Genomic DNA, 19,167 nt, shown 5'->3' with positions numbered 1-19,167 from the left:
TTATTGAGATATAATGGACATACAACATTGTGTAAGTTTAAGGTGTGCAGCGCAAGACTTGGCGTATGTATACTGAAAATGATTACCAAATAAGTTTAGTTAACATTTATCCCTTCCTATCTTAAAAAAAATGTTACTTTTTCTTGTGATAAGAACTTTTGAAGATTTACTCTCTTAGAAATTTTTAAATATGACATGTAGCAGTTTAATCTATAGTCACCATGCTGTTCATTCCATCTCCAGTACTTGTTTATCTTATAACTGGGAGTTTGTACATTTGACCACCTTCATCCCGCTCACCCCCACCCCCCTTATGGTAACCACAGATCTCGTTTTCTTTTTTAGGTTCCAGGTTTAAATGAGATAATACAGTATTTATCTTTTTCTATCTGACTTGTTTCACTTAGCATAATGCCCTTGAAGTTTATCTATGTTTTCACAAATGGCAAAATAAAAGGATTTCTATCTATCTATCTATCTATCTATCTATCTATCTATCTATCTATCTATCTATCATCTATCTAAACAAAATATATATAAAATATATGCTCTGTATCCATTCATCTGTCTGTTGATGGGCACTTAATGTTGTTTCCACGTCTGGGCTATTGTAAATAATGCCAAAGTGAACATGAGCATGTAAGATATCTTTTTGACATAGTGATTTAGTTTCCTTGGGTTATATACTTCAAAGTGAAATTGGTAGCTCTGTTTTTAATTTTTTGAGGATCCTTCATATTGTTTTCCGTGGTGGCTCCACCAGGTGACATTCCCCCCAGCAGTGCACCAGGGTTCCTTTTCTGCACACCCTTGCCAGCAGTTCTCATCACTCTTCTTTTGGATAACAGCCACTCTACCAGGCACAGGTGATATCTTACTGTGGTTTTGATTTGCATTTCCCCGATGATTAGTGACGGTTGAACATCTTTTCAGGTAGCTATTGGCCATTTGAATATCTACTTTGCAAACATGTTTACTCAGATTCTTTGAGCATGATTATTATTTTTTTCCTATTGAGTTGTAAGAGTTCTTTATATATTTTGGATATTAAGTCCTTATCAGATACACAATTTGCAAATATTTTTCTCTCATCCTGTAGGTTGTCTTTTTTTTCATTTTGTTGATAGTTTCTTTGCTTTGCAAAGCTTTTTACTGCGATGTAGTCCCACTGGGTTTTTTTTTTTTTTTTTTATCCTCACCCAAGGACATTTTTCCATTTTTTGTTTAGGTAGAGTGGGAGGGAGAGAGAGGAACAGAGAGAGAGAGAGAGAGAAACATGGACGTGAAAGGGACACATCGAGTGGCTGCCACCCGCATGACCAACCAGGGCCAGGGGCAAACTGCAACCGAGGTATGCGGCCTTAGCAGGAACCGAACCCGGGTCTCTCTGGACTGTGGGCTGACGCTCTAACCATTGAGCCAAACCGGCCAGGGCCACTGGTTTTGATTTTGGTGTTTATGCTTTAGATGTAATATGCAAAAAATCATGGTTAAGGCCCACATCAAAGAGCTTACCACTTGTATTTTCTTCTAGGAGTTTTATGGTTTTAGGTCTTACATTCAAGTCTTTAACTCTTTAATTTTTTGTGATGTGTTGGACTTCTTAACACCTAAAAATGTAACTCTTTTGATGCCTAAAAATGACAGGAAAGCTATGGAACTTGCCTCAAACACTGTCAAGGGAAAGGGAAAGAAAGCTGACAGTGTGTTATCGCTCTTTTCTGAGTTTGCTCCATCCAATAAATTAGTTACTCATTTAGCTCCTCTGGTTTTATTTTCCATATCTTTAAAATGGGGATACTAAACCTAGCTTATACATTTACTTATAAGGATGACATAAAATGCTTGGTGTGGTGCATGTTGACCAACTAACTGAATGATTGACCGAAAGAGAGAAAGAAGGCACAGAACTCGGACCCCATTAGATAGATATTTTTACTCCTTGAGTGATCTCAATTCAAATGATCATCATCAAGTGTTTCTGCCTCTCGACCCTTTCAGTTACTCTTACTTTAAATGTCGTTCTATTCATCCGAGTGTCCCTTTTTTAGGTAACTCAATTGGATACGCAGGATTTTTTTATTGTGGCTCGGGCAGCATTATTCCAATTTCTATTTTATATACACCAGGGTAGCCCTGCACATTGCTTGTTGTCCTTCCCTGATGCACGTCTGTGTAATCCCCCATCTCCTTTTGTTTTACCTAAGCACGTTGTTTTCAAACTTAGCAGCATTTTTAATAAAGAGCATGGTGCTGAGATGCACATTTTAACATTCTCATATACTTTACCCTGAACGATTGATTTTCAGGAGCACGTACATACATTTCTGCTTTAATGCATGTTATTTGTCACTCATTAAAACAAACATGTTGTGAACTTTTTTTTGAGGGAAGGAGTGCTTCCCTTTTTGCTGCTCAGTGCTCCTGACTTACGTTTCATTCTTGTTATTTTATCTTGCTGAGAAATAAGTTTACAAAGCACTTTTGTCTTGGGACTTTGGCCAGGACTGACATAACATTTTCCAGAAGCTCAACTATCAGCGGGAGAGTTTCTCTTACCACATCTCCCCACTTCACCCATTCTCTGCCACTCGAATTGGCTTTGCAAAATTTTCCCCAAGAAGAGAATAGTAACATCTGGGGAAGCATAAAAAAAAAAAAATCACGTTCCATGATATTGATGATTATACCAATTGCCCATAAAACATTTACAAAGGAACTGTAGACGTCCCGGCTTTAACCCGTGAATGCACAGTCTTGTTGGCCAAAGCAGTAAGTGGCTCCTCTCTCTCCCGGTTTGGTCTAAACACCTGGCTGGCTCCTCTGAGGAAGAAAGATGTCTAGGAAATGCCATATCTATTTGCGTGGCTTTGTGGCAAGTCTCAAGTTTGGTTGGCCACTAGTAAAATGTCCAAGTCACAAAATTGGACACAGCTATTTTGGCTATTATTTTAGCTTTTCTTGGACTGCCCCCGCTCTCCGATTTCTATCTGCCCGAGGTCGCTCAGTGCTTTGCTGCCCTCAGTATGTACACTGGGCTTGGCCACACGGTAGTTCCTCAAAGATGTATTTGTTGAATGAATAAATGGTTCACATGACTAAGGACTTTTATTCCTTGCGTATGAGCTTATTTTCCCCTGTAATGCTGTCGTTTCCAACGTGTGGGCCATGGAAGTCATGGAGCAGAGGCATTGCAGATCCCTGTGTCCCCAAACATTCTAGTCCATTAGGAGGCCCAATTTACACCCAGCTGGTGTGGCTCAGTGGATTGAGCCTCCTCCCATGAATTGAGAGGTCATGGTTCGATTCCCAGTCAGGGCACATGCCTGGATTGTGGGGTTGATCCCCAGTGGGGGGCGTGCAGGAGGCAGCTGATTGATCTGTGTTTCTATCTGTCCCTCCCTCTCTCTCTAAAAAAATCAATTAAAAATATTTATAAAAAAGATATTTCCATATGCTAGTTTTTTTATATATGTAAATGAAATTGGGATTAATGAAATGCAATAATGCTTATAAGCCTTTCTAGACAGGGTTTGAAAATAGTGATGAAAATATGTAAATCTGTATTACTTGCTATGAGAAGATGTTGTAATTTTGTGACAGGAGTAATAAAACAATATGCAAAGTATGATATCATTCTTGCAAGATAGTACATAAAATACTAGGTAGATAGGTAAATAGAGTCATGTAAATCAGGACAAAAATGAATTATCTCACAGGTACTCCTTATTTTTAGTTGTTTTCTTTATTTCGGTGGAATACATCAGTTGATTTCTGAGAAAATGAGCACAGGAGGTTAAGTTCTTTCAGATCATTTATTTTTTTCTGTCATATTTATAATTTTATAAGATTTTTCTCACTCTCTGCATGTTCCTTTTTAAAAATAGCATTTCGTTCTTGTTCCATGGATATGAGCTTCTCTAATGTCCTGAAAATGTTATGATAATTTTCTTCTTTCTCTCTTTTTTTCCTGGAAGTTTTTCTTCTTTGTTTGTTTTGATCTTGGATTTTTATGTTTGTTGTGGGCGAACCCTGGTGATCTCTGGCCAAAATGGTCATATGGAAGAACAAGGTGATCCAGGTGAATGGAAGCTGTGGGGGGTGATGGGGCTCTAGTAACTGTGGCAATTGCTGGGTGGTGTCTCTGACACTCTCACTGGGTCATCCAAATGTTTCCACTTTCCTGTTAGCATGGGGCAGCTTAGGAGACTGTTTGCTGGCATTCTGAAAGGTAACCAGGGAAGGGACCAGGAGATCACTATTTAGTTTCTACATTTCACTGTAATTGCTCTCTTTTCAGATTTTTGCACGATCCCAGTGATCAGCGATGACTGGGAGCAATGAATCTCAGCCTCCAGCTTAAGTGCTCTGGCTACAGCTCCTCATCTTTCCCTGGGTGGAGCAGGTGGGAACTGAACAGAATGCCTGGGCTAGAATCGGCATCTGGACATCTAACTACTGCCATACAGACCTGAACCACAGAAAGGTCTTAAAACATAGCATGCAAGATGTATAAAGGTATTTACTTATAAACATACATTTTAATATAAGTATACATAATGTATTATAAATATGAATTTTAAATATAGTTATTTTTTATTGTTTAACATATTATAGATATCCCCCTTTTTTCCCCATTGACCCCCTTCTTCCCATTCACCCCCCCTGCCTTACCCAGCCTAATGTCCGTGTGGATTGGTTGTGCATATATGCATAAATATAGCTATTTTTAACTCAGAAAAATAAAGTGTTTGGTCTATAACTTTAGGGTATATTATTTGCTGGAAATAGCTAATAATTTATCCAGGCAATTAATTAATTAATTTTCACAGTTATTTATTTATTTATTTAAAAAGTAATTATTTTTTATACACTCCCTTTCTTTCCTTCATGTTATTTTAAATGATTGTTATAAAATATCAAATTGCTACAGAAGGGGTTATAGAAGCAATTGAATGTCTTGTCACCTCTCTCTCACTCCTAAATCACACACTCCTTCCAAGAAGTAATTGCTTTTAAGAATTGGTATCAGTACTCTATACTGCCTTTTTGGTTATTGTTTCTGATAGTCTGTCTTCAATTAATTTAATGTCTATTAGCATGCTTATTGGAAAATAGATGGAAGAGCTTAGGATACTATCTCTCGAATGCATATAATTTATTCGAATATGGGAGCAGGTTTGGTGGAGGGTAAAGCTCTGTGTCTTACATGAATTCTGGATGCTTTTAAGAGCTTTCAATTAATTATAACAGGCCAATATTTTCCCAGTTACCATGGCTAACTGAAGGCTGACGATCATACAAATTAGTTTTACAGATCATAACAGTGGATGTCAGTCTTTAAGAGAGATCATTTTAAAGGGTTTCCTTGTGTTCTGTGCTAGGAGAAAGATCCAATGGGGAGAATAAGAATGAGATGAAAAATCTAAACTGACACCCACATGAAAGCCCGTGTGCTGTGAGAAGCATTCAAATAATTTTTTAATGAACTGGTTCCTTTGACTTGTTTTAAGATCTATATGTAGGGGGGAAATAAAAGCATGACAGGAATAGAAGAGATGGGGGAAAATTAAGCAAGATTCTGCCCATTAGTTATGACTGACAAGGAAAAGATAATAGTCAAAAAGCAAATGGAGTTTGTTAGCAGAAGAAAATAATGATAATGGAATTTTCACAAAAATATCAGGGAAGGAGTAGATGCAACTTTTTAAAAAGTTTGGTAACCAGTAGAGAGAAGCACTAGAATGGCTGAGATAAGGGTGTTGAAATTCTCTCATTACCAAGAGAAATAAAGAAGGGAAGTTTAGATCACGAATAAATAACAAATAAAATTGCCAACATGGCTACTAAAAATGCAGGTGAGTGACTGTATTTGAAAATTTTATACTTAGATATATCAGCACATCTGGTTGACATGTCTCCTTTGGGTAATATGTGAGTCAGCTAAAGTGCTTGCCAAACCACTTATGATGCATAATTTTTATAAGACAATTGTGCTGATATAACATAAACTAAATAGTATCTAAATGCATTGAACTCTAGAGCTGCCAATTTTCTAGAGCAAGAATAACAAACATTTGAAGGCTCTATGGTTTTATTTTTCAGATTGACCTTCTCCTTCCTTAGCTTAGAAGGCCAATAGTAACACACAAACTTATGCACATTCCTTTACCTAATGTGAATTTACGCGAATGAAATGTAAGCACACTTGCCATTTGATTTTCTTCTCACATTTATTTGAAAAAAGGAAAAAACTTGTTCCTTGATTAAATGTAGGAAAATAATATAGTAGACTGTCTAGCCCATAAAGCATGTCTCCACGAAAGTATCTTTTGAGTTATAGAAGGAAAATATTAAAAGTTCTATTTATCTACTAATCTTCTAATTCTGTCAACATATTACCAAAGAAGAAAAATACATTTACTAATATTTACTTTATTGGTTGACACTGGCATCCTTATTTTGGGGTGTTCCACACAAATGGGATGTTGCCAGATGGTTGCCCAGTTGTTTACTTTCAGCATCTTGCAACCTTTCATAGCCTAGATGGGTCTGTTTAAGCGATTTTATAGGGAATATTATCCTGTTTGCATCTCGGTCTTTAGATGGAAAGTGGACTAAAGGATTCCTGCAATGACACCCCAGATAAAATATAACAGCAGTGATTAAGCACAGGCAATCATCAAGAACATGGCAGCACTGACATTTAAGCCACCCCTCACGTGAGTACACATTGCACGATTTAAGAGGGAAAAACAATACCAATCTAATCATCTGATTTATTGGACCTAATGCTTGGAAGTGACCAAGGAGGCTTTTCACATGTGAATTTACATCCACAACAAGGGGATTAGCTATTGATAGTGTGAAGTTATCATGATTCACGAAATGTCTCGAAGTAGTTTTATTTCATCCTTTAACTTGTCTAAATATGCTACATGTATAAATGTATAACTAAGTGTGCATCTTCTGCGCACGCTTGCCAAAATTTATCAATAGCATACAGAATTAAAAATGCTTGGAAATCACTGTGTGAATTCATATTAAAAGGAGATGCAGAGAACCTCAGAGAGGAGGTGCTAATAATGTTTAGGTATGTTTATTACATTGCATGGCATATTTAGGTATACATTCCACAACAGTAACTAGATAGTGTTGCGTTTGAATGAATTCTTCTGCCAGTTGGTCATGGCACTTCCCCTGTTCTTCCATTGTGTGGAAATCAATGAAGACCAGTCAAATATGAAAAACAAAGGCTATTTATTGAGTGCTTGCTACCACAAAGGGGTCAGCCACCATCACTTGCATTTGGCAGACTCAAGGCAGGCAGAGGTGTGGGACAGCTGGATAGTGAGAACGGAGAAGACTTCAGGTATGCCCTGACTGGAGCCCATTGGCCTGGGGAGTGGGTGAGGAAATGTCTGGCCCATGGAGAAAAATGTTCCTCTTTCTTCATGGCAACTGATAGATGTTGACATCATTGGATATGGTTAAGTATATAATTCTGCGAAGAGCTGTAGTTTCCTGGGTGTTGAGAAATCTCTATCCATGGTTGATGGACAAACCCAGAGCAATTTCTAGAAGATTAATAGTAAATGACACATGAAAGGGTGTTTGAATTCGTAGTAGCTACCGATTATAAAGGGAAGGGAAATACTGTATTTTAAATATAATAGAATTTAAATTGCTGGCAATATACAGGAGACTAGATTACTTACAAGCAACAACATCTTGGGCTACAGAATCACTGAAATTGCTTGTAAAATATAATGAAGATATTTTTAAATAAAGACCTGAACATTCAAAAATGTTTAAAAATCTTATAGAGACCAAAGATAGATAAGAAATAGAAATGAAACTGAATGTATGTGTTGATTTTTGTCTGCCTTGCAATGGGGGGTGAGGTGCTGATTCTGAAGATCATAGGCAAGTATTTTAATGGCCACCAGACAGGAAACAGAAACTGTTTCTCTGGTCTGTGTAAGAAGAGGAATTGGAAGAGAAACTAACTCTACCGCAAGTGACCACATATAGGAGCCTGAAAGGAATCACCGTAAATGACAGCAGTATGGGGGCAGTGGGTACCAAACTAACAAATGAACAAACCACAAAGCCACTTACCAGCCCAGGGAAAGGGGAAAAAAAAATGTATCTCTCTCTTTGACTTGAGTCCAGCTTTGCACACCTTCCTTAAGCTACGTAAGTCACAGAAGTCAAGATCTGTAGCTTCCCACTACACAATGCAATACTATGCAGCTGTAAGAAAGAAAGATTTCATACTTGTTGAGGTTACATGGAGGGTCCTCTTTCCTTTCATTCTGCTGCAGCTCTCCTCTCCTGCTCTGTTCTTCCAGACCACAGATTTTGTTCCACACATCCTCCCGGGAAGATACTATTGTGCTCTCGCATATGACCATGCCGCATCCATCAATTGACTTCACTTGTTTTTCTGGCTCTTTAGACACTGATTTTCATAATTCCTTTTTTTTTCTATTTTAAAAAATTAATTAATTAATATTTGTTACAGAAGTTTCTCCTTTCCCCCCACAGACACCTTCTTCCCTACCCCTCCTCCCCTGCAAGCGTCATTGTCTATGTCCATTGGTTATGCATAAGTGCATGTAAGTTCTTTGGTTTATCTCATCCCTCCCTCCCGCCCGCCCCTCTCCTCTGAGGTCTGTCATTCTGAACCATACTCCTTCCTATGTCTCTGGGTCTGTTTTGTTCATCAGCATTTTTGGTTCCTTATATTCAAATAAGTGAAATCATGTGGTATTTGTCTCTCTGATTGTTTTTTTTTTTTTGCTTAGCATAATAATCTCCAGGTCCCTCCATGTCATCTCAATGAATATGAGATCTTTCTTTTTTATAGCTGCATAGTATTACATTGTGTATATGTACCACAGCTTTCTTTTTTTTATCCTCATCCGAGGACATTTTTTTCCCATTTTTTGTCCAGATAGAGTGGGAGGGAGAGAGAGGGAGAAAGAGAGAGAGAGAAACATCAATGTGTAAGGGTCACATCGAGTGCTGCCACCCACACGACCTAACCAGGGCCAGGGACAAACTGCAACCAAGGTACATGCCCTTAGTGGGAACCAAACCCGGGTCTCTCTGGACCAAAGGCCAACACTCTAATTGCTGAGCTAAACTGGCCAGGGCTGTACCACAGCATTTTTATCCACTCATCTATTGATGGACCCTTGGGCTATTTCTAGATCTTAGCGATTATAAATAGTGCTGCTATGAACGTAGGGGTACATATATTCTTTCTGATTGGTGTTTCAGGCTTCTTAGGGTATATTTCTAGAAATGGGATCACTGGATCAAATGACAGGTCAATTTTTAATTGTTCGAGGAAACACGATATCGTTTTCAATAGTGGCTGCACCAGTCTGCATTCCCACCAGCAGTGTACTAGAGTCCCCTTTTCTCCACACCTTCACCAGCACTTGTAGTTTTATGATTTATTGATGGTAGCTATTCTTGCAGGTGTGAGGTGATACCTCATTGTTGTTTTAATTTGCATCTATCTGATGATTAGTGACTTGAGCATTTTTTCATATGTCTCTTGGCCATTTGTATGTCTTGTTTGGAGAGGTGTCTATTTAGGTCCTCAGCCCATTTTTTACCTGGGTTCTTTGTCTTCCTTTTGTTGAGTTGTGTGAGTAATCTATATATTAACCCCTTATCCGATATATTATTTGCAATTATGCTCTCCCATATAGTAGATTCTCTTTCCATTTTGATGGTTATTTCTTTTGCTGTGCAGAAGCATTTTAGTTTGATGTAGTCCCACCTATTAATTTTTTTCTTTGTTTCTCTTGTCTTAGGTATAGTAGCAATAAAAATTCTGCTGCGTGTGATGTCTGAAATTTTGTTGCGTACATTTTCTTCTAGGATTTTTATGGATTCATGAGTTACATTTAAGTCTTTTATCTATTTTGAGTTTATTTTTGTGTGTGGTGTAAGCTGGTGGTCTAGTTTTATTTTTTGCATGTAGTGTCCAACTTTCCCAATACCATTTATTAAAGAGGCTGTCTTTACTCCATTGTATACTCTTGCCACCTTTGTCAAATATTAATTGAGCATAATGTCTTGCGTCTATTTCCAGGTTTTCTGTTCTGTTCCATTGGACTATATGTCTGTTCTTGTGCCAGTACTAGGCTGTTTTGATTACAAAGGCTTTGCAATATAACCTGATACCCAGTATTGTGATCCCTTCTACTTTGTTCTTTTTCAAGATTGCTGTGGCTATTTGGGTTTTTATTTATTTATTTATTTATTTTTTGGTTCCATATGAACTTTTGAAGTATTTATTCTAGTGATATATGTTGTTGGTATTTTGATGGGGATTGCATTGAATCTATACGTATGGACATTTTAATGATGTTAATTCTTCCAATCCATGAACAAGGTATGTGCCACCACTTTTTTATATCTTCCTCTATTTCTTTTCTCAATGTCCTATAGTTTTCTGCAAATAGGTTCTTTCTTTGGTTAAGATTATTCCTAGGTATCTTATTTTTTCTGCTGCAATGGTAAATGAATTTTTTTTTAACTTTTTCTTTCTGTGAGTTCATTATTGATGTATAAAAATGCCATCAATTTCTTGATGTTAATTTTGTATCCTGCTACTTTGCCATATTCATTTATTAAATATAATAGATTTTTGATGGAGTCTTTAGAGTTTTCTATGTATAATATCATGTCATCTGCAAATAATGACAATTTCATTTCCTCCTTTCCAATTTGGATCCCTTTGATTTTTTCTTCATGTCTAATTGATGTGGCTAAGACTTCCAGTACTATGTTAAATAAGAGTGGTGAAAATGGGCATCCCTGTCTTGTTCCTATTCTTAAGGAAAATGCTTTAATTTTTTACCCATTGAGTTTGATGTTGGCTGTAGGTTTTTTATATATGGACTTTATTATGTTGAGATATGATTTTTCTATTTCCACATTGCTGAGTGGTTTTATCAAAAATGGGTGCTGGATTTTGTCGAATGCTTTTTCAGTGTCTATTCATATGATCATGTGGTTTTTATCTTTCATTTTTTTTTTTTTTTTTTTATGTGGTGCATCACATTTATTGATTTGTGAATATTGTACCATACATGCATCTCTGGGATGAATCCCACTTTGTCATGGTGAATAATATTTTTAATGTATTGCTGGATCCGATTTGCTAGTATTTTGTTTAGGATTTTGGCATCTATGTTCATCAGGGATATTGGTCTGTAGTTTTCTTTTTTTGTAGTGTCTTTTTCTGGATTTGGAATTTGAATTATGCTGGCCTCATAAAACGAGTTTGGAGTCTGCATTCTTCTTGAATTTTTGGGAATATTTTGAGGAGAATGGGTGTTAGATCTTCTTTGAATGTTCAGTAAAACTCCCTCGTGAAGCTGTCCAGGCCTGAGCATTTGTTTGCTGGGAGACTCTTGGTTACATCTTCAATTTCCTTAGTTGTTATTGGTCTGTTCAAGTTTTCTATCTCTTCCTGGATCAGTTTTGGGAGACTATGTGTTTCTAGAAATTTGTCCATTTCTCCTAGATTGTCCAATTTATTGGTATATAATTGTTCATAGTACTTATTAACAATCTTTTGTATTCCTTTGGTGTCAGTTGTTACTTCTTTTTTTTGTTTCTGATTTTTTTTTGGTATGTGCCCCTAGCGGGAACCAAACCCTGGACTCTGGTCCACAGGCCAACGCTCCAACCACTGAGCCAAACTGGCCAGGGCTCTGATTTGTGTATTTGGGTCCTCTCTTTGTTTCTTGGTGATTCTAGCTAAGGGTCCATCAATCTTGTTTATCTTTTCAAAGAACGAGCTCTTTGTTTTATTGATATTTTGAGTTGTTTTTTTCAGTCTCTTTGTCATTTATTTCTGCTCTGATCTTCTCTATTTCTTTCCTTCTACTTGCTCTGGGCTTTTCTTTTTGTTTGTTTTCTAGTTCTTTAACTTGTGAGGTTAGATAGTCAACTAGAAATTTCTCTTATTTCCTGAGGTAGGCCTGTACTGCTATGAACTTCCCTCTCAGGACTGCTTTCGCTATGCCCCATAGATTTTGTATTGTTGTGTGTTCATTTTCACTGGTTTCCAGGAATATTTTTATTTCTTTTTGATTTCCTTGATAACCCATTCATTGTTTAATAACATGCTATTTAGCCTCTGTGTATTTAAATGTTTTTGCTGTAATTATTTTCCAGTTTCATGCCATTGTGATCTGAGAAGATGCTTGATATGATTTCAATCTTTTTGAATTTGTAGAGACTTACGTTGTGTACCAGCATGTGGTCTATCTTTGAGAATGTCCCATGTGTACTTGAGAAGAATGTGAATTCTGCAGTTTTGGGGTATAATTCTCTAGATATCAATTAAATCCATTTGATCTAGTCCATCATTTAGAGTCCCTGTGTCTTTGTTAATTTTTTGTCTAGAGAATCTAACCTGTGATGTCAGTGTGGTGTTAAAGTCCCCTGTTAATGATTGTATTGCTTTCGATTTCTCCTTTGAATCCTCCAGAAGTTTTTAAATATATCTGGGTGCTCCTAGTTTGGGTGCATATATGTTTACCAAGGTTATATCTTCCTTTTGGATAGATCTTTTCAATATTATGTAGTGACTTTCTTTGTCTCTAGTTATGGCCTTCATTTTGAAGTCTATTTTATTGGATATGAGTATTGCTACTCCAACTCTTTTTTCCTTTCTGTTTGTTTGGAAGATTTTTTTTCCATCCCTTCACTTTATACCTATGTGAGTCTTTTGTTGTGAGATGGGTCTCTTGTAAACAATATATGTATGAGTCATGCTTTCTTATCTAATCAGCTACTCTGTGTCTTTTGATCCGAGCATTTAATCTATTTAAATTTAAGGTTATTATTCATATATACTTATTTATTGACATTTTTGTTTATTGTGATTATATATTTTTTTTCTTTTTCTTCTGCTAATTATAGCAGTCCTTTTAACATTTGTTGTAGTGCTGGTTTGGTGCTAATGTATTCCCTTAGCCTTTTTTTTTTTTTAAATCTGGGAAGCTCTTTATTTCACCTTTTATTTTAAATGATAGCCTTGCTGGATAGAGTAGTATTGGATTCAGATCCTTGTTTTTCATGACCTCGATTACTTCATGCCATTCCCTTCTGGCCTGTAGTGTTTCTGTTGAGAAGTCAGCTGATAGCCTTATGGGTGTTCCTTTATAGGTAATCTGTTGCTTATCTCTTGCTGCCTTTAGGATTCTCTCTTTGTTTTTAATTTTTGGCATCTTAATTATTATGTGTCTTGGTGTGGGCCTGTTTGGATTCTTCTTAACTAGGGGTTCTCTGTGCGTCTTGTACTTGTATACTTTTTTTCCTTCACCAAGTTAGGAAGATTTTCTGTCACTATTTCTTCAAATATATTCTCTGACCCTTGCTCATTTTCTTCTTCTTCTGGAACTCTTATGATGCAGATATTGTTACATTTCATTTTGTCCCACAAAATGTTCTCTTAGGCTGTCTTCCTGATTTTTAATTGTTTTTTCTTTTTGGTTTTCTGATTGGGTCATTTTTACTACCCTGTTTTCTAATTCACTGATCTGATCCTCAGCCTCATCTAGTCTGCTGGTTATTCCTTCCAATGTGTTCTTTATTTCTGCTATGTCATTCTTCACTTCCAGTTGGTTGATTTTCAATATTTCTATATCTTTATTCATGCTGTTGAGCTTCCTCATGATTAGTCCTCTGAACTCTCCCTCTGATATCTTGCTCAATTTCCTTTCATCTTCTGTCTTGTTCTGTAATTTGGGATTTGTTTCTTTTTTTCACCATTTTGGCTGTTTCAGTTGACTTTAGAGCCAGCCAAATTTTTCCTGTGGGTGTTGGTGTTCCACTGGTTGTGACTGCCTCTACTGGGTTTGGATGAGTGTGGGAGGACCCATGTTAAACACCACTGTCAAGTCTTACTTTCCTGGATAGATTTGCAAGCCCAAGAAAGGTTCAATTATCCTCTAGCTTCTTGCCTGGAGGCTATTAGTCTCACTTATTTGATAAGCCTTGGGTTGTAGCCCTCAGCTGAATGAAAAAAATTCCTCCAGTGTTCAGGGTAAGAGGTTTTCCAGAGGGCAAGGCAGATGCTGGCTGTTAATGAGCCTCAGTTTGCATTTCTCTGGCCCAGCTGAGTGGTGTTAAATTTCTGAGGAAGGGGTTGTTGCTTCTCCTTGGGGCTCTGGGAAGGGGCTCTTTGAGTAAGATGTTTACTGTCCTGTGAGGGAGTGATTCAGCACAAAACTCCCAGTGCCCTCCCAACTCTCCAAGCTCCCAAGTCTCCACACAGTTCCAGTCCAGTCCTGCCTCCTTCTGCCAGAGCCCAAGGTGAGTGACTGTAGCTACTTTAGTGCTCTGTCCTGGCCCTCTGTGCTGTGGAGCTGGCTTGGGATTTTGACCCTAAGGGAGCTGCTCACAGCTAAAACAGCTGCTGTCTGTGGGCTCCCTGCCTGATTTCTTGTGCCTCCACTGTTCCTACCAAGCTTGATTTGGTGTCCTCTTTCTGAGTGTGGTTATACCAGTCTTCTCCAGCTGCTTTTCTGTTAGTTTTTCCCAATGATTTGTCTTTATTTTAGTTCTAATTCCAGTTTGGTCCTGGGAGATGGTCTGTGTAGCTTTCATTTACTCTGCCGCCATTTGGAATCTCCTCATGATTTCTTGATACCATGTCTTTCCTCAGTTAAATAACCCTCTAGCTAAGTTTTAGTTTGGTTTGAGAACTTATCTTAGTCCTCCTGTGACCTGGGCTGCAGAAGCAAAATGCTCAGGATAGATGCCTGAGATGGGGCTCTTGCAGAGTGCGACAGTTATTCCATGGTTTTCTAATTGCTACTATTCTTTCCTGACTATAAAAGTAATATATGCTGAATTGTAAAAAGTTTAAAAAGTGTAAAGAGTGTAAATAAGACTATAAATATCACTTTTAATCCTACAATTTAGAGGTATCCTTTGTTAACATTCTGGTGTATTTACTACCTAAAATTTATATGCATATAAATAACTAAAAGAATAGGTTTAAAAAAAAAAAGAATTGGATTTATACTCTACATCCAGACTTTATGCTACTCTGTTCCTTAACATAAATAAATATTATCTCAGGCTCATAAAAATCTTTGTAAACACAATTTTAAGTGATTACACAATATTCCAGTATGTGTGGATTTTAAACTTAATATTTATTCTGATTTCTTTTTTGTGTTTTTTTTTTCATGAAAGCGTTCTATTCTGTCTGATAAAACAATGGCGTTGCCCTGGCCGCTTTGACTCAGTGGTTGTAGCCTCGGCCTGTGGACCAGAGAGTGCCGGGTTAGGTTCCTGCTAGGGGCACGTACCAAAACAAAACAAAACAAACAAACAAACAAAAACAATGGCATTTGCTAGTATGATTTACTTCCTGATGTCAGTACATTTTCTAAGTCAGTGTCTTATGCTTCAATTATTATTTTTAAAGAGAAGCCTGATAGCCCTGGCCGGTTTGCTCAGCGGTTAGAGCGTCGGCCTGCGGTCCGGAGAGACCCGGGTTCGGTTCCCGCTAAGGGCACGTACTTCAGTTGCAGTTTGTCCCCGGCCCTGTTGATCGTGCGGGTGGCAGCCACTCGATGTGTCCCTTCACGTCGATGTTTCTCTCTCTCTCTCCCTTCCTCTCTCTTCCTCCCACTCTATCTGTACAAAAAATGGAAAAATATCCTCAGGTGAGGATAAAAATAAATAAATAAATAAAGAGAAGCCTGATAATGCTGAGATTCTTTTTTTTTTTTTTTTTTTTATCCTCACCCGAGGATATTTTTCCATTTTTTGTACAGATAGAGTGGGAGGGAGAGAGAGGAAGGGAGAGAGAGAGAGAAACATCGACGTGAAGGGACACATCGAGTGGCTGCCACCCACACGACCAACCAGGGCCGGGGACAAACTGCAACCGAAGTACGTGCCCTTAGCGGGAACCGAACCCGGGTCTCTCGGGACCACAGGCCAACGCTCTAACCGCTGAGCCAAACTGGCCAGGGCAATGCTGAGATTCTTAAAGGCAATGTAATGATACCTTTGTGAAAGGAATCACTTTTTTTTTTTTTTTTTACTTTCCTTTTATAAGTGAATCAGCTTTGGGTATTATTAAAGATTTAGGGTTTTATTAACCTAATGGAGTAACAAGTAAATCTCCAAGTCCTTTAGAAATAGTACTTACAATGTCTGAGGATGGCTAGCACATCAGAATCTCAACTTCACTTCCCACTTCTAAGGAGAGTGAAGATCACCCTTCCAAAAATGCCCCCAGTGCTTCCAGACCAATGAGCATCTTCTTTTATAAACTATTAGCAACTTAAGACACAGAGCTACTTTCTGCTTCACTTTTTTACCTTCACAACCTCCAGCCCAAGTTCTACCACTTGCTTGCTGTGAGTTTTTAGACAAATGATTGAACCTCCCTAATCCAGTTTCCTTATATGTATAATGGGGATGATAATTGTACCTCCCTCAATGGATTGTGGTGAGGATTAACTATGTCATTTATAATAGTTCATTAACTTTTAGATGTTATTATTATGTTCTTATGCTACTGGTAGAGATAGCATAACATTGTGGTTAATATCATGGACCCTATAGTAAAACTACTGAAGCGCAAACATGGCCTGCCACTTACTGTTTTTTTTTTCATGGGAATTCACTTATCCTCTTGTGCCCCAGTTTTCTCATCTGTAAAAAGGACACAGTGTGGGGCAAAAATAGGTTTACAGCTGTTCATATGGAAAATGATACAATAATTTATAAATAATAATACAAAAATAAACCCTGTGTTTCACATACTCACAACTGTAAACATACTTTATCCACACCCTGTATAATTATAGTATCTAGCCCATGGTATTTATTTATTTATTTATTTAATCCTCACCCGAGGACATTTTTTCATTTTTTGTTCAGATAGAGTGGGAGGGAGGGAGAGGAAGAGAGAGAGAAACATCGACGTGAAAGGGGCACATCGAGTGGCTGCCACCCACATGACCAAGCAGGGCCAGGGACAAACTGCAACTGAGGTACGTGCCCTTAGTGGGAACTGAACCCGGGTCTCTCTGGACCATAGGCTGATGCTCTAACCACTGAGCCAAACTGGCCAGGGCTAGCCCATGGTATTTTTATTAGGATTAACTATCTTAATATAGACGAAAAGCACTGAGGACAATGTCTAGCATATACTAAGTACTATATGGAACCTGTATTGTTCCAAATTAAAATAAAATAAAATAGTAAATTCGTGTTTCAAGTAATTGGTGGATGGAGTATTTATAGAATGGAACTAAATCATGTTAGTCTAATTTCTTTACATGTGCCAATATTTCTTTTTCTCTCTAAAGTGTTCAGTAGCTAGAACTGCCTGGTACAAGACTGTTGGCCTGAAGGTACTCAATTTGACCCACCCTCAATGAAGCACTAGCCAGATTTCTAGGATGAAAGGTTAATGCTCTAGAATCATCAGCATTTGAGATTAGTCAGCTGATGCCTTCTCTTAGAGTCTTCATTAGAGCCCGAGATCATGAGAAAGTATTATGAATAGGTAGCCTTCTCTATGTACGTTTATGGGGCCATTGCTATTCTTTTAAGTAAAGGAAAGTATTTGTGGATTAGAAACACTCATTTGCTTTTAGAGATTAAATGTTTTGAACTGTTCTTGGGGAAAAAAGAGTTCACATAGATTGAAAAAAATATATAAAAAGTGTTACTCTATTTCCCCCACATTAAAACTCTTCATAAAGAATGACCCAAATAGGCTATAAGACTTTCAAGCAAATCAAAATTATTCTCCAAAAGGCAAATGAGCAGTTTGATTGCTTCCCTATGTATTATAAGTATTAAGAGTTCTTCAAATGAGGTCCAAAGTGCAGCAAAACGTAATCATCCAAGTTGGAAGGCAGCCATGGAATGGATGACTGAATAAATATTACCATGTAGCATCATTTATCTCAGGCTTTAGTGGGAATGGAAGAGAGGTTGGAGGGGGATTTCCTGCCAAAATCCAAGGTTAAACCCAAGAGAAGTTAGTACCCTCCAGGGGCCATTGTTTACCCATTATGAGCCTTGGATAGGACATTATGTCATTGATAATATTTAGAAATTATATTTTGAATGGGGGTAGGCAGAACTGGTTTTGAACAATTTACAGTTTGAAAATTCATCTGGAAATGTGATAGTCCATTTGCATGGATACGAATATACTTTTGCTGCTGACCTTTTCTTCAATATATTTTTCTGCTGACAAATTAAGGCCATTAAAAATCCCTCACAGTAGAGGCATTTGATTGTTTAAGGTGAAATTGTGTTCCATAAGCCTTTGACAGGGACACAAACCATAATTTGGAACCTGTATTGTAAACCTTGACGACAATGGAGTAACTTAACAGATCTGAATCAAGCATAAACAACGAAGTGTTTTGAAAGGGTTGATCTCCTCAAAATGTCATGTTCCACGGAAGAATGCTTTCTCTATTTGATCTGTCACTAGAGCTCTCAAAACATGACACTCCTTGAACATAATATACTTTGATGATAAACTAGATTAACTTTCCCAGTACAAGTGAAAGGCCACCTGTTGCCAGAATGGCCATATTCCTCGTTGGCTGTCTTGTAGCTGTCATCACTTCAATGCAATCTGCAGCCGACATGCTGGAATATAATGAATATGTCAGAAGTTGGAGGTCAGCCATCCAAGTACATGAAAACTTGGCTCGCCTACAGTGTCAGCATGGAGGCCTCCCCTATCATCTTGTGCAAAGGATTTCTGCACCACTTGATTTGTTTGCACAGGGTTTGTTGCTGTTGGATGGGGCACATTTCTGAGAGACTTTTTGACAGCCCATTCAAATATTTTCGGTGTGGAAAAATATGACTTCTGGTTTTAAGCTATTCAAATAATAATAGATGGTGTGAAATGCTGTGTGAACTGATGGTGGTTGGGGTCTGTTGTTGGTTTTTAGTGGACAAATATTCACAGAGACTGTTAGAAATGCTTTTATTGAAGTGGAGAGGAGGGTTGGTTGGATGATCAGAGCTACTGAAGAAATGTAGGTGGTGCTCAATTTCTACCTTCTTCTACCATCCTCAACATACAGTGGGGTGGGCCAGTTGGGCCACAAACTCTTAGTCTAA

Source organism: Molossus molossus, unplaced genomic scaffold (genome assembly GCF_014108415.1).
Source record: "Molossus molossus isolate mMolMol1 unplaced genomic scaffold, mMolMol1.p scaffold_m16_p_14, whole genome shotgun sequence".
NCBI lineage: Eukaryota > Metazoa > Chordata > Mammalia > Chiroptera > Molossidae > Molossus > Molossus molossus.
Note: the sequence above shows the minus strand (reverse complement) of the source record.